At 39.2% G+C, this 16,668-nt stretch overlaps 1 pseudogene; it reads right to left on the reverse strand.

Moving 5' to 3' along the window:
- Positions 1-3,734: 3,734 nt before the first annotated feature.
- The window catches only part of LOC133253365 (V-type proton ATPase subunit E 1-like), a 65,317-nt pseudogene continuing 52,383 nt past the window's right edge, over positions 3,735-16,668 (reverse strand).

Genomic DNA, 16,668 nt, shown 5'->3' on the forward strand with positions numbered 1-16,668 from the left:
ACAAATTTTTTTTTATCTCTTGATGTCCCTTCCATAAATTAACTAAGATAATTCATTTTCTCCCACATTCCTCATAATCCAGAAAATGAGAATTAAATGTAATTTTTAAAATTCAGTAAAAAGCTCTTTGACTTTCTCTTTTATGATTGCCTGTTTTTGATCCTCTGAAAAATACAAGGCAACTTCAAACACAGACAAGTTAATGCTATAGTCTAGCTATATTTAAAATAATTCAATCATATTCATTAATACAAAGATGGTGGGAAGCCCCCACATTTAGTCTCAAACAACATGAGGTCATGAACATATAAGGGAATCATGTACTACTGGTCATTAATCTTAATTTCAGAAATTACATTTGAAGATTTAATTCTCTCTTCCTATGTCTAGACAGGCAACAAGGAATAATCTTTTCAGCCTTAATTGCATTTACTCCTATGACTTCATAAAAAGGACAATTCTAGTTGCTATTTGCAACAGGAAAAAAAAAGATTATATATAATCCTCATTATTATATTACAGTTGTTTGTAACCTCAATAGCTGGGCCTCCATGGGAGACATAAAAGAAATACAAAACAAATTCAAGTAATATCCTTAATAAAAATCTATTCTACATAAAAATCATAGTATTCATCAAGAAACTGTTGATCATCTGCTCTGATTACAAAGGAGTACAATACAGTTTGCCCTCGAGCAGCTTAGCTTCTATTTAAAGATGGAAGAGGTAGTACTTTGCTAGGGCTTCCATAACAAAATATCATGAACTATGTGGCTTAAACAATAGAAATTTATTTCCTCACAGCTCTGGAGGCTAGAAGTCTAAGAACAAGATATCCCCAGGTTAGGTTTTGCTTGAGGCCTCGAAGTCCTCTCCTCAGCTTGCAAGTGGCAAGCCAACCTCTCTGCATCTTCATAGCGTCTTTCTTCATTGCACATGCATCCCTGGTGTATCTCCATTTACCCAAACATCCCCTTCTTATAGGGATACCAGTCAGACTGGATTAGGACCCACCCTAAAGACCTCATTTTAACTTTACTTCTTCAAAGGCCCCATCTCAAATATAGTCACATTCTGTGGTACTAGCGGTTAAGACATCAACATATGAACAATACAAGGTATTGTATTAATATATAAGTGTAAAAAGCATATGACATTAGAGTAACTCAAAAGAAGATATTGGCGGGTACATTTCTAAGGAGAAAAGGAAAGATATAAGCATCTGAATGCAGAGTTTCAAAGAATAGCAAGAAGAGATAAGAAAGCCTTCTTCAGTGATCAATGCAAAGAAATAGAGGAAAACAACAGAATGGGAAAGACTAGAGATCTCTTCAAGAAAATTAGAGATACCAAGGGAACATTTCATGCAAAGATGGGCTCGATAAAGGAAAGAAATGGTATGGACCTAATAAAAGCAGAAGATATTAAGAAGAGGTGGCAAGAATACACAGAAAAACTGTACAAAAAAGATCTTCATGACCCAGATAATCATGATGATGTGATCACTGACCTAGAGCCAGACATCCTGGAATGTGAAGTCCAGTAGCCTTAGGAAGCATCACTATGAACAAAGCTAGTGGATGTGATGGAATTCCAGTGGAGCTATTCCAAATCCTGAAAGATGATGCTGTGAAAGTGCTGTGCTCAATATGCCAGCAAATTTAGAAAACTCAGCAGTGGCCACAGGACTGGAAAAGGTCAGTTTTCATTCCAATCCCAAAGAAAGGCAATGTCAAAGAATGCTCAAACTGCCACACAATTGCACTCATCTCACACACTAGTAAAGTAATGCTCAAAATTCTCCAAGCCAGGCTTCAGCAATATGTGAACTGTGAACTTCCTGATGTTCAAGCTGGTTTTAGAAAAGGCAGAGGAACCAGAGATCAAATTGCCAACATCTGCTGGATCATCAAAAAAGCAAGAGAGTTCCAGAAAAACATCTATTTCTGCTTTATTGACTATGCCAAAGCCTTTGACTGTGTGGATCACAATAAACTGTGGAAAATTCTGAAAGAGATGGGAATACCAGACCACCTGACCATCTGTATGCAGGTCAGGAAGCAACAGTTAGAACTGGACATGGAATAACAGACTGGTTCCAAAAGGAAAAGGAGTACATCAAGGCTGTATATTGTCACCCTGCTTATTTAACTTCTATGCAGAGTACATCATGAGAAATGCTGGACTGGAAGAAGCACAAGCTGGAATCAAGATTTCCGGGAGAAATATCAATAACCTCAGATATGCAGATGACACCACCCTTATGGCAGAAAGTGAAGAGGAACTAAAAAGCCTTTTGATGAAAGTGAAAGAGGAGAGTGAAAAAGTTGGCTTAAAGCTCAACATTCAGAAAACGAAGATCATGGCATCTGGTCCCATCACTTCATGGGAAACAGATGGGGAAACAGTGTCAGACTTTATTTTTTGGGCTCCAAAGTCACTGCAGATGGTTACTGCAGCCATGAAATTAAAAGATGCTTACTCCTTGGAAGGAAAGTTATGACCAACCTAGATAGCATATTCAAAAGCAGAAACATTATTTTGCCAACAAAGGTCCGTCTAGTCAAGGCTATGGTTTTTCCTGTGGTCATGTATGGATGTGAGAGTTGGACTGTGAAGAAGGCTGAGTGCCGAAGAATTGATGCTTTTGAACTGTGGTGTTGGAGGAGACTCGAGAGTCCCTTGGACTTCAAGGAGATCCAACCAGTCCATTCTGAAGGAGATCCATCCAGTCCATTCTGAAGGAGATCAGCCCTGGGATTTCTTTGGAAGGAATGATGCTAAAGCTGAAACTCCAGTGCTTTGGCCACCTCATGTGAAGAGTTGACTCATTGGAAAAGACTCTGATGCTGGGAGGGATTGGGGGCAGGAGGAGAAGGGGACGACAGAGGATGAGATGGCTGGATGGCATCACTGACTCGATGGACGTGAGTCTGGGTGAACTCCGGGAGTTGGTGATGGACAGGGAGGCCTGGCTGCTGGGATTCATGGGGTCGCAAAGAGTCGGACCCGACTGAGCGACTGAACTGAACTGAACTGATAACAAGCAATGAGCAATTGGAAAGAAGGGAAATGGCATTTATTGGTTACCCATTATGTGACAGCTACATACTTTTTTCCAGGTATGCATTTTGTTTTAATAAATAAAGCATATTCATGGTGTAGATCTTAAATCACACTACAAACATTTATAGGCCAAAACAGGTAACAGTGAAGCAGCTACTGCTGGAAGGAATGTGGCCTCACATGCAATTCAAGCCCAAAGAGCAAAGACCTGACTCCACCAGAGCCCACCATATACTGGCGCTTCCAGGCTAGACACTGGACCAGAGGAGAACAGGAGACTCAGAGACATTCATGCACCCACCATCTGACCCCTTGCCTTCTTACTGCAGAGCCAGCAGGAAGCTGAAATCTCAGATATGCTAGAGGAAAGTTTCCTGATCATATTAAGTAAAACTCTCCCATTGTTACCAATCAGCCAGGGGTATTACCTACAGAAGGGTTGTTGTTGTTCAGTCACTCAGTTGTGTCTGCTCTTTTGCAACCCCATGGACTGTAGCCTGCCAGGGTCCTCTATCCATGGAATTCTCCAGGAAAGAATACTTGAGTGGGTTGCCATTTCCTTCTATCCACCAATAAATACAGAATATGAGAACAGCAAAGAGGAAATTACAGAGGTCATCTTGTTTCTTCAAATGTCGGAAGCATCCATGTCACAGCAGTAGATGGACACTACCTCCCGTAGGCATAGTCCAAACACTTCCTGTTGGCATTTGCACCAAACAAGGTTCCCTATACTTCTGGCATCATCTGCTAGACAATGAGGTCCAGCCAGCTTTTGAGGATATTGGGAACATTGATTTTGCAATCCCTACTATAGATTGCAACCTTGCCAGCTATTTCCTCAGGCAAGTAGGCCTTCGGATCATTGTAGACATTAACATCTCTTCTGGTGGTGATTTTTTACACAGACATTGCTTTTGCACTGCTGCCTTCACCAGCAGGAAATCTTGTTTTTCTGCAAAAATGACCATTCAGGGCTCCAACAACTGGTACAAGCCAAGGAGGATCAGGCCATTCAGCAGCAGTTGGCACCTGGCTCTATCTTTTACCATTCTGCTGAGTCAGTGTCTTTAGGTTTGTGACAAGATCATCCATCTTTCAGTCTGACGATTTTGAGCCTCATGTGACTCATCAGACTGGACATCTGAATTTTCCTCTTCTGCTCAATCTGCTTTTCTTTCTTCTCATAACATTCCATAATCTTCATTCTTTACGCTTGCACAAGCTGATCTTTCTCAATGTTGAACTCTTCTTTTGCTTTCCTGTCTATTCTGCTTCCTCCTTGACTTCGTCAATAAAAGTCATCATGTACTTAATCAGCTTCTGCATGTTGACATCACTGACAGAACAGATGCTGATGAGCAACCAGGAGAGGAAAGCTGCCACTTCGGGCCTCCTCTGTTTTTGGTGCTACATATTTCACATGTGCTAGCATGCGTAAAGCCCATGGAAATTACAATCCAACCAGTTACCCCCATCTTATAAATGAGGAAATTGAGGCTCCAAGAAATGAAAAGACTTCTCTAGTAATGCAGTCAGAAGATGGTGGGCCCATGTTAAGAATTTAGGTGTATCATCAATGCTTATCTGCTTGCCACCAGTATGAGTTCATCCCTGGTGTTAGTCCTGGTTCTGCTACTCACTAATTTTTCTTGGACATCTCACCTCAAATGGAATCCATCTTCCTAATCAATAAAATAACTGGTGTCTTCCCCTACTGTTTCCATAATTTATTATACTACAAAAGTATGATAGCCTGTTATATGCACATTGGAAATTAGAAACAAAATGGAAAAAACTAAATGCAATATTGCTGTTGTTGTTCAGTCACTAGGTTGTGTCCCACTCTTTAGGACACATGGAATATGCACACCAGGCTTCTCTGTCCTCCACAGTCTCCCAGAGTTTGCTCAAATTTATGTTCCACTGGGTTGGTGATAATAGCTAAACATCTCATCCTCTGCCACCCTCTTCTCCTTTTGCCTTCAATTTTGTCCAGCATCAGAGTCTTTCCCAATGAGTTGTCTCTTCACAACAGGTACCCAAAGTATTAGAGCTTGAGCTTCAGCTTCAGCATCAGTCCTTCCAATGAATCTTCAGTATTGAATTCTTTCAGGATTGACTGGTTTGATCTCTTTGCTGTTCAAGGGACTCTCAAGAGTCTTCTACAGGACCAAGTTTGAAAGCAGCAATTCTTCAGTGCTCAGTTTTATGGTTCAACTCTCACATCCATACATGACTAATGGAAAAATCATACTTTTGACTATACAAAACTTTGTCAGCAAAATTATGTCTCTGCTTTTTAATACACTATGTTTGTCATAACTTTCCTTCCAAGGAGCAGGAGTCTTTTAATTTCATGGCTGCACTCACTGTCCACGGTGATTTTGGAGCCTAAAAAATAAAATCTGTCACTGCCTCCACATTTTCCCCTTCTATTTACCATTAAGCGATGAGACCAGATGCCCTGATATTAGTTTTTTGAATGATGAGTTTTAAAAAGATGAGCCATCTTTTTCACTCTTCTGTTTCACTCTCATCAAGAGGTTGTTTAGTTCTTCTTTATTTTCTGCCATTAGAGTGGTATCATCTGAATATCTGAGGTTGTTGATATTTCTCCTAGCAATCTTCATTCCATCTTATAATTCATCCAGCCCAGCGTTTCACATGATGTACTCTGCATAGAAGTTAAACAAGGGTAACAATATACAGCCTTGCTGTACTCCTTTTCCAATTTTGAACTAGTCCATTGTCCCATGTCCAGTTCTAATTGTTGCTTCTTGACCTGCATACATGTTTCTCAGGAGGCAGGTAATGTGGGCTGGTACTTCCATTTCTTTAAGAGTTTTCCACAGTCTGTTGTGATCCACACAAAGGCTTTGGTGTGATCAATGAAGCAGAAGTAGATGTTTTTCTGGAATCCCTTGCTTTCTCTATAATCCAATGAATGTTGGCAATTTGATCCCTGGTTTCTCTGCCTTTTCTAAGCACAGCTTGTACATCTGGAAGTTCTCATTTCAGCTACTGCTGAAGCCTAGCTTGAAGGATTTTGAGTATATCTTAATAGCATGTGAAATGAGCACAATTGTACAGTAGTTTGAACATTCTTTGGCATTGCCTTTTTTGGGGATTGGAATGAAAAATGACCTTTTCCAGTCCTGTGGCCATTGCTGAGTTTTCCCAATTTGCTGACATAGTGAGTCCAGCATTTTAAGAGTATCATCTTTTAGGATTTTAAATAGCTCAGCTGGAATTCCATCATCTCCACTAGCTTTACTCATAGTACTGCTTCCTAAGGCCCACTTGACTTCACACTCCAGGATGTCTGGCTCTAGGTGAGTGACCGCACCATTGTGATTATCTGGGTCATTAAGACCTTTTTGATATACTTCTTCCATATATTCTTGCCTCCTCGTCTTAATCTATTCCACTTCTATTACATCTTTACTGTTTCTGTCCTTTATTATGCCCATCGTTGCATAAAATGTTCCCTTGATACTTCCAATTTTCTTGAAGAGATAGATCTCTAGTCTTTCCCATTCTATTGTTTTTCTCTATCCTTTGCATTGTTCCTTTAAAAAGGCCTTCTTATCTCTCCTTGCTATTCTCTGAAATTCTGCATTCATTTGTGTATACCTTTCCCTTTCTCCCTTATCTTTCATTTCCCTTCTTTCCTCAGCTATGTATAAAACCTCCTCAGATAACCACTTTGCCTTCTTGCATTTCTTTTTCTTTGGGATGATTTTGGTCACTGCCTCTTGTACATTGTTATGAATCTCCATCTCTGGTTCTTCAGGCAATCTGTCTATCAGATCAAATCCCTTGAATTTATTTGTCACTTCCACTTTATAATCATAAGGGATTTGATTTAGATCATATATGAGTGGCCTAGTGGTTTTCCCTAGTTTCTTCAATTTAAGCCTGAATTTGGCAATAAAGAGCTCATGATCTGAGCCACTGTCAGCTCCAGGTCTTTTTGTTGCTCACTGTATAGAGAAGGCAATGGCACCCCACTCCAGTACTCTTGCCTGGAAAATCCCATGGGCAGAGGAGCCTCGTAGGCTGCAGTCCATGGGGTCGCTAGAGTCGGACACGACTGAGCAACTTCACTTTCACTTTTCACTTTCATGCATTGAAGAAGGAAATGGCAACCCACTCCAGTGTTCTTGCCTGGAGAATCCCAGGGATGGGGGAGCCTGGTGGGCTGCCATCTATGGCGTCACACAGAGTCGGACATGACTGAAGTGACTTAGCAGCAGTATTGAGCTCTTCCATTTTTGGCTGCAAAGAGCATAAACAGTCTGATTTCAGTATTGACCATCTGGTGGTGTCCACATGTAGAATCATCTCTTGGGTTGTTAGAAAAGGGCACTTGTTATGACCAGCATGTTCTCTTGACACAATTCTGCTAGCCTTTGTCCTGCTTCATTTTGTACTCCAAGGCCAAACTTGCCTTATTCCTGGCATCTCTTGACTTCCTACTTTTGCATTCCAATCCCCTCTGATGAAAAGGACATCTTTTTCAGTGTTAGTTCTAGAAGGTGTTGTAGGTCTCATAGAATCAATCAACTTCAGCTTCTTTGCATCAGTAGTTGGGGCATAAACTTGAATTAGTATGATGCTGAATGATTTGCCTTGGAAATGAACCGAGATCATTCTCTTATTATTGAGGTTGCATCTAAGCACTGCATTTGGACTCTTTTGTTTACTATGAGTGCTGTTCCATTTTTTCTAAGAGCTTCTTGCCCACAATAGTAGATACAATTGTCATCTGGACCAAATTTGCCCAAGCCCATCCATTTTAGTTCACTGATTAATAAATCAGTGTTCAATCTTTCCATTTCCCACTTGACGACATCTGATTTACCTTGATTCATAGACCTAACATTCCAGGTTCCTAGGCAATATTGTTTTTTATAGAATCAGACTTTATTTTCAGACACATCCACAACTGAACGTCATTTCCGCTTTGGCCCAGTTGCTTCGTTTTTTCTGGAGCTATTAGTAACTGCCCTTCACTCTTCCCCAGTAGCATACTAGACAACTTTGGACTTGGGGAGCTCATCTTCTGCTGTCATATCTTTTTGCCTTTTCATACTGTTCATTGGGTTCTCCAGACAAGAATACTATAGTGAGTTGCAATTTCCTCTCTGTTTTGTCAGAACACTTTCTATGACCCATCCTTCTTTTGTAGCCCTGCAAGGCATGGCTCATAGCTTCATTGTGTTATACAAGCCCCTTCCCCATGACAAGTCTGTGATCTATGAAGGGGAAATGCAATATGCCACTCTAATAAAAGCACCATAAATATTTTGCTAAGATTCCTTTCTGGTACATAGGAAGGTAAAGTTTCCTTCTTGTGTCACTTCATTTTAAAGAAAAATAAGTGGTCATATCTTTATGGGACCCAGACCAGATTAGAAAAATAAAAGAAGAGAGACAAAGAGAATAATGACATTCTAAGAGTTCTCTTTATCTTAGTTATTTAGGTTTCTTTGCCTGGGGCTTCCCTGGTGGCTCAGATGGTGAAGAATTCACTTTCAATGCAGGAAATCTGCGTTCGATCCCTGGGTAGGGATGATCCCCTGGAGAAGGGAATGGCAACCACTCCAGTATTATACCCTGGAGAATTCCATAGATAGAGGAACCTAGCAGGCTACAGTCCATGGGGTCACAAAGTGTCAGACATGATTGAGCACTAACATTTTGTCTTGTGGTTGCCTATCTGTGAAGCAGGACTGACCTATGTCATTAACACACACACACACACACACACACACACACACAAACAGCTTTATGAAAAAACAAACTGATTTGATTCTAAGGGCCAAGAAGAAAGAACAAGCTGAAATCAGGATTGCCAGGAGAAATATTAATGACCTCGGATATGCAGATAACACCACCCTTATGGCAGAAAGTGAAGAAGAACTAAAGAGCCTCTTGATGAAAGTGAAAGAGGAGAGTGAAAAAGTTGGCTTAAAACTCAACATTCAAAAAACTAAGATCATGGCATCTGGTCCCATCACTTCATGGCAAATAGATGGGAAAACAATGGAAACAGTGACAGATTTTATTTTCTTGGGCTCCAAAATCACTGCAGATGGTGACTGCAGCCATGAAATTAAAAGACGTTTATTCCTTGGAGGGAAAGTTATGACCAACCTAGACAGCATATTAAAAAGCAGAGACATTACTTTGCCAACAAACATCTATCTAGTCAAAGCTGTGGTTTTTCCAGTAGTCATGTATGGATGTGAGAGTTGGACTATAAAGAAAGCTGAGCACCAAAGAATTGATGCTTTTGAACCATGATGTTGTAGATGACACTTTAGAGTCCCTTGGACAGCAAGGAGTCAATCCTAAAGGAAATCAGTTCTGAATATTCATTGGAAGGACTGATGCTGAAGTTGAAACTTCAGTCTTTGGGCAATGGATGTGAAGAACTGAATCACTGGAAAAGACCCTGATGCTAGAAAAGACTGAAGGCCGGAAGAGAAGGGGAAACAGAGGATGAGATGATTGGGTGGCATCACCAACTCAATGGACATGAGTTTGAGCAATCTCCAGGAGTTGGTGATGGACAGGGAAGCCTGGCAAGCTGCAGTCGATGGGGTCGCAGAGAGTCAGACATAACCGAGTGACTGAACTGAACTGAAGGGAAAGAACCTAACCTGAGGGAATAGCCACAGGGTAGATAAAGAGACATTAAGGAAGGGGGAGAAGAGAGCAGCCTGGACAGAATACACTCCTTGTTCTACATCCAAATAGACTCATAATGAACCTAAAAGTGACTTGAGGCAAAAAAGCAAAGGAGTGTATTGCACCATTCTCTGGCCCTTGTGTGTGCATTTGATAGTCTTAGGCTTTTTCGCAACAGATTGAATGCCCTTCCAAAAATTAAGGGCATGGCAAAGTGGTTATATAATTTATCTTGGAGACTAAGAATAAATATATACATATATATCAAACATATAAATATACGTACAAGTTTGTGATTTGCCTCTGCTTTTGTCATTTAGCAACACAAGCATATTTAATATAATTATATAGCCTTCACAGCCCTGACTTTAATGCCTGAATAATGTCCAGTTGAATAAGTATACCAACCAGTTTACTTAGTCATTATTCTATTTTGAGACCTCTGAATATTTCCACCTTGTATGCGAGTGTAGCAGTGTGCTCAGCGAGGCAGTCTATAATTTTTAAGAGAGAAACATTTTCTGTATAACTTCATAGCAGTTCCTTGGTAAAGACATCAGTTATGCTAGAGAGAACCTTAGTTTGGAGCGGGTAAAATGAATGACACTTCAGTATACAATATAAAACAGCAAGCATCCCACACAAGACTCTGGAAGGTTTTTTAAATCGTATGAGTTGCTAGGATTTAAAATACCAGTAATTGGTGGAATTAGGCAGTACCTCTCTCCCACAAAGCCATGTGCATGCGTGCTAAGCCTCTTCAGTAGCGTCTGACTCTGTATAACCCTATGGACTATACCCCACCTGGTTTCTCTGTCCATGGGGATTCTCCAGGCAAGAATAATAGAATAGGTTTCCATGCCCTCCTCCAGGGGATCTTCACAACTCAGGGATCAAACCCACATCTGTCTCCTGCATTAGCAGGCAAGTTCTTTACCATTGGTACCACCTGGGAATCCCTAAAACTTTATGTAGGACCAATAAGACTTTTAAAAGAAGAATCTATTCCCTAGGATATTTAATGTTACTGGAATATACCTAAAGGCAAGATCATGGGAAAGTATAGGTGTCCAAAGAGAAAATCCCCTAGAAAAATAATGTGATACTCTGTACTGGCCAATGAGGCCAACCTCAGGCTCTGGAATGTTGTAAGGAAGGGCTGGCTCTGCAGCATTTGGCTGATACTAGTACAACCACTATAATGTGCCTTGAGAAATACAGTTGGGTATATGCACTGAATGAGCTGATCACTAAGAATTGTTTGATATGGTTACCTAAAGCATTACGAGAACCCCCAAACCAAAGAATAGCTAAACAGATTAAGTAGCTTCAAATTATCAGTTGACTTCTTCCTCTAGAAGGTGTGATAGCAAACCCTGTTCTATCTGGGTTTTGAAAAGAAGCATTTCTTTACCTCCACATTTAGGCACAAATCCTAGACAGGATTTAGTATGCTGCATCCGGTCACTTCCAGTCTATGTTGGCCCAAAGGAAATGACAATGGTTCAGAGAAGATGAAACCATCACATTAAGCCAAAGGATCTCATTATAACACCATTATTTATTAAGTTGATTATAATGTACCACTCAGTAACTTCAAACAATATTAGCTTATTCAAATCGAGCTCACCTATCACAGGAAAACTGGGCAAAATATCCACTTACTTTTCTCCTTTCTAATGGCCATAAAGCTAATAATAGTCTCTTTATAAGCTTTATTCTGTTTCTGAGTCTCCTATTTTAAAATACCAAATGGCTTCCTAGAATTCTCTCCTTCAAGTAAAATTTATCCAGCTTGTATACATTAATAATGCCTAAGGTCAACCGCCAAGTTTTCTTTATTTCAATTACCCTCAATGCACCTGGCACACAGCAAGTGCTCAATGACTGTTGAAGTGATTTATATAGTTTAAAAATATATGTATTGGTGATTGAACTTTCCCTTTATATGCAGATTTTTTATCACATCCAGGAAGATATCTGACCTAAGGTAATTGATCCTGAAAGTCACCTGAACTGACTCAGATCTTAATATATTGTTTCATGTTTAAAATATGTTTTTTGAGCACCCTTTAAGTAATCTATGAGTGTTAGCAATGAAAACGTTCTAGAGTTATTTGTGACATATCTTTTTCTCTAAATTAATAAACCATTTATTTAAGACAATCCATCTATCCATTTAATTTTCCTCCCTCCTGAAAGAGTTGACCAAGAATACAAATCTTACTATTCATATTAGTTGAAGAACAAAGTATCATTTAGAATTTGCTGAGATAAACATATTTGACTTGTCTTCCTCTCCAAACTGTGAGTTTACTGAGTTTACTCAGAATTTGCTGAGATAAACATAACTTGAGTATAAGATCAAAACAACAAAGGACTCCTGATGCACAAGTTTTTGCTTTTCAATAATGAGCCCAAATCCTCCCCACATCACTCTCAGAGAGTACTATAAACATTAGCGATTTCATTTCAAGTATAATGTTTAGGAGGATTGCCACCAGGTTCTGGAGAATGGTACATCCATTATCCTCTTAAAATGTTTTCACTGCTATGATCAGAATGAATTAAGAAGTAAACCCACCGGAAAAATTACAGTTATTCATCTCTTCTGTACCAGTGTTGGGAATGAATATCACTTTTCCTGGAAATGTTATTATATGTTAATTTATCTGTATTCCATTAAGTGACAAGCATTCTGGAAGGCCAGCCTTGCCCATTTCTTGGAGTCTATCACTCTGCTTGTAAAAATTACTAATTCAGTGCTTCAAGTATATTATTTAGCATAAAAGTAGAGCTATAAGTAGTAGAGAAAAACACTTGTTTATAAACATATAAATGGTTCCATTACCTGCACTTTATTTCATAATAACAGCTTTGATTATAAAGAAGGGATGCTCTCTGTGTAAAAATTTTAGAAAAGTCAGCACTAGAATTTATTTTAGGAAATCTTCCAATCTTTCCCATCCCAGTACACACAGATATACAAAAATTAGATTTACCCACACTTTTACTACTTTAGAATGTTAACTCAGGAAGTCACATCCCCAAATGGTAGAGCCTAGGTGATTGTCTCCTTTTAGAATGCATCTAATTTCAATGTGAGTGTAAATTAATTACCTTCCCCTTCCAAGTGACACAGGCCAATTTGTACTGAGAGGTAAGGGTGGCAAAGCAGAAAGGGTGATCAATAGCCTGTTATACAGGGCCATAGGAAATCTGATCCCCAGAGGGTTCAGAAAGCCAAAGAGGGCAAGAAGTTAATGAGGGCAAGATAGCAAATCTACACTATAATTTAATTTTCAAGTTGAAAAACAGTGACTATTTTGCCAAGAAGTCTTTTATCCCATTTTCTCCAATAGCAGAAATCTGTGATTACCAGTCTTTCATCCAATGTGAATTGAACACACATTCAGGAGAGAGAACTAAAATCCAAGGGGGATTTTATTTTAATTTGACAAATATTTTTTTGAATTTAATAAAAAAACTATTGTTCTAAAAATGTACTGATTGCATGATAAGGATCAAAGTATCATTTTATTTAAAATTTTTAATTATTTAAAAATGATGATATCCAAGCGACATCTAGAATTTAGATCAACCCAGATTCAACCAAGTGAAAGTCGCTCAGTCATAACTGACTCTTTGCAACCCTATGGACTATACAGTCCATGGAATTCTCTAGGCCAGAATACTGGAGTGGGTAGCCTTTCCCTTCTCCAGGGGAGCTTTCCAACCCAGGGGTCAAACCCAAATCTCCTGCATTGCAGGCAGATTCTTTACCAGCTGAGCCACAAGGGAAGCCCAGACTCAGCCAAAATTCATTCAAATATTTTGGGTATTCCATATTTACTGTCACTCTTCTTACTATCAGGGATACAGAGATACAAGATGAAAGAGATTGTCCAAGCTCTCAGTAAATTGACAGTTTGGAGAGGAAGGCAAGTCAAAAAGGTTATAAATAATGTGCTATGTGTATCTCTAAATTTGTAATACTTATAACTGTATCACCTATTTCATAGTAAGAATTACATGAAGTAATCCAAATAAATTATTTAGCAAAATTTCTGGCACATAGTAATTTAAATAAATATTAGCATCAGATAATGATGTCAACTATGGTGATGATGATGACATAGTGACATCACCATCCCAAGAATCTATGGGAACATTGAGGACACAAAATGGAGATTAGTTAAGGGTCTTTATACCTCTGTTAGAGGTATAAATCTGAGCTACACTATTAAAGATGGATACAAGATATAATCCAATAATAAAGAGTTAGGGAAGAGATGGAAATGTCCTAGATAGATAAAAGGCTTCAATGCTTTACCCCCTACTTTGACCAGTTTAAGATCATTTCTGAGTCTTGAAGCAGCCCTATATCAGGCATCTAGCACCTGAATCCTCTCAATGTGAATAGCCTCAATACAACCCTATGGACTGTATATAGCCCACCAGGCTCCTCTGCCCATAAAATTTTTCAGGCAAGAATTCTAGAGAGGGTTGCCATTTCCTTCTCCAGGCAATCTTCCCAACTCAGGGATCATACCTGCATCTCCTGTGTCTCATGCCTTGCGGGTGGATTCTTCACCCCTCAGCCACCAGGGAAGCCAGTATAAGTCACAGCTACTCTAAATTTCAAATAATAACTCTAAACTAACTTGAGTATGGTACACTTGGATGCTTACCAACTTTCCACCCACCACCCATTCCACAAACACCCCAAACCAGCATCTCATCTGTGCTTCTACAGGACCATGAAATTAGAGCATTTTACATTGCTTCACAGTCACTCCTCAGACCAACTAATAAACTTGCTCATTTGAGTCCTCAATGTTTATTAAAAAGGATATTAAAGAGAAATTTGTCTGCACAAATGCAACTGAGAACAAAAGGCAGCTAAGAGGCGTCATCTCCGACTTTCACCCTCCCTTCACCTCATAAGTGGGGTGGGAATGTAAGCCATTTCCATAATTCATAGGCATCCTGTGATGTGCAAGGTTATTTTTGAATTTGTTTCCTGTAAGAAAAGATTTCCTTCCTAAAATTAGATTGTGAATCTACTTCCAAAGCCACTAATCAAACATAAGTTAAAGCTACTTAAATAAGGGAGAGAAAATTTTACAGCTCTAAAATCATTAGAAATAGGTCACCAAAAGCTTCAATAAAACTTCAGAAAAGGTTCCAATAAAAACTAGATATTCTCATTAAGAAGCTGTAAAGTAATCTCACTATCAAACAAGAAAAAAAATCACATATGCAAAAGCAGCAAAATACAGTCTATAAAGTCATTTAATGAAGCAGAAATTTGTATCTATGCCATATCTAGTGCACTTCTGGAAAAACCTTGGCATATTCACTAATTATGAACCATATATTACACAGTTATTATGGGTATTATTCAGCAATAAAAGATTTAAAGTTGGCTGTCTCCTTCACCATAGTTAGCAAAGAAATAATGGCACATATATGATCTACTTAAATAGGTTAGAAAATAGGAGGGAATTTACTAACTAGCCCTTTAATTATGCAAACAGAGTTTCCATAATTCTGAAACTGAATTCTGTGACACCCACAGATTTCCTTATAATCTAGCCATAAATAGTAATTACAGTGTTCAGAGTAGAAACTGCTGTATTTTAGGTTGCAAAGCAGTCTCTATTATTATCTTCTGTATTAAGTCATTTGATAACTGTCTAAAACTTTTCTAGTAGGGTGATTTTATTTTCTTTGAAAGTTATATTTTTCTTTATTTTCATGAAAAGTGTAAGAAAATTTGTTCAGCCATTTTCAAATTAAAGGACAATGGGGAAGGACATTTGCTATTGAACTTTAAAACATTATATTTAGCAGGTCCTCCGTGGGTTGCATAATCAGTTCAAGACTATGGATTAACAATCAAAGAGAGCTCAGACACTGACCTACATTAGAGAAACCCTACACATACAACCATGAATTCATCATCTCCAGAGAACTGAAACCTTTTGGGTAACCTGCTGGTGAGGCAGCACCTGCCCCAATATTATACTGCTAGGGACCAGGAAAAAACTCACCCTGAAAAGAACCACATTAAAGGTGAGAAAAACAGTAGAAGTCCTACATAACTCAGCATTAGTTTTCAGACCTAGCTAATAGTGCTGCAAGGCAATGATCATTTAACTATTTATTATGCAGGTTGAAATCTATGGCTACTTTAGGACTCACATTTGATAGGGCATTATGTTCATCCTCCGGAGAAGGCAATGGCACCCCACTCCAGTACTCTTGCCTGGAAAATCCCATGGACGGAGGAGCCTGGTAGGCTGCAGTCCATGGGGTCGCTAGGAGTCAGACACGACTGAGCGACTTCACTTTCACTTTTCACTTTCATGCACTGGAGAAGGAAACGGCAACCCACTCCAGTGTTCTTGCCTGGAGAATCCCAGGGACGGGGGAGCCTGGTGGGCTGCCGTCTGTGGGGTCGCACAGAGTCGGACACGACTGAAGGGACTTAGCATAGCATAGCATGTTCATCCTCAGGATACTGAACGTGTGAGTTGCCAAAATTGACTGAGCCACATCAGAGCAGGGATAATTTCAACTATCAGGATAAATTAAACTTGAGCTTTACACCCAAATGTTTCAGTCACTTCAACCTAACACAGGTATAAAATTTAACTTCTACTGCCACCAAAATCCACTCCCTATCCTGTTTCCTATCTCAGTGAATAGACTCTTTATTTACCCAATGGATTGCTCAAGTCAGAAAAGTGAGCATCATCTTTGATGGTTCCCTCTTCACATCTTGCACATCTAATCACAAGTCTTTCAAATTTCCTTATTCATTCATTTCTCTTCATCCCCTCTATCATCAGCATAGTTCAGACTACCAAAAATCACTTCTCTAGATCTAGAGATAGAT

This window comes from Bos javanicus, chromosome 8 (genome assembly GCF_032452875.1).
Source record: "Bos javanicus breed banteng chromosome 8, ARS-OSU_banteng_1.0, whole genome shotgun sequence".
NCBI lineage: Eukaryota > Metazoa > Chordata > Mammalia > Artiodactyla > Bovidae > Bos > Bos javanicus.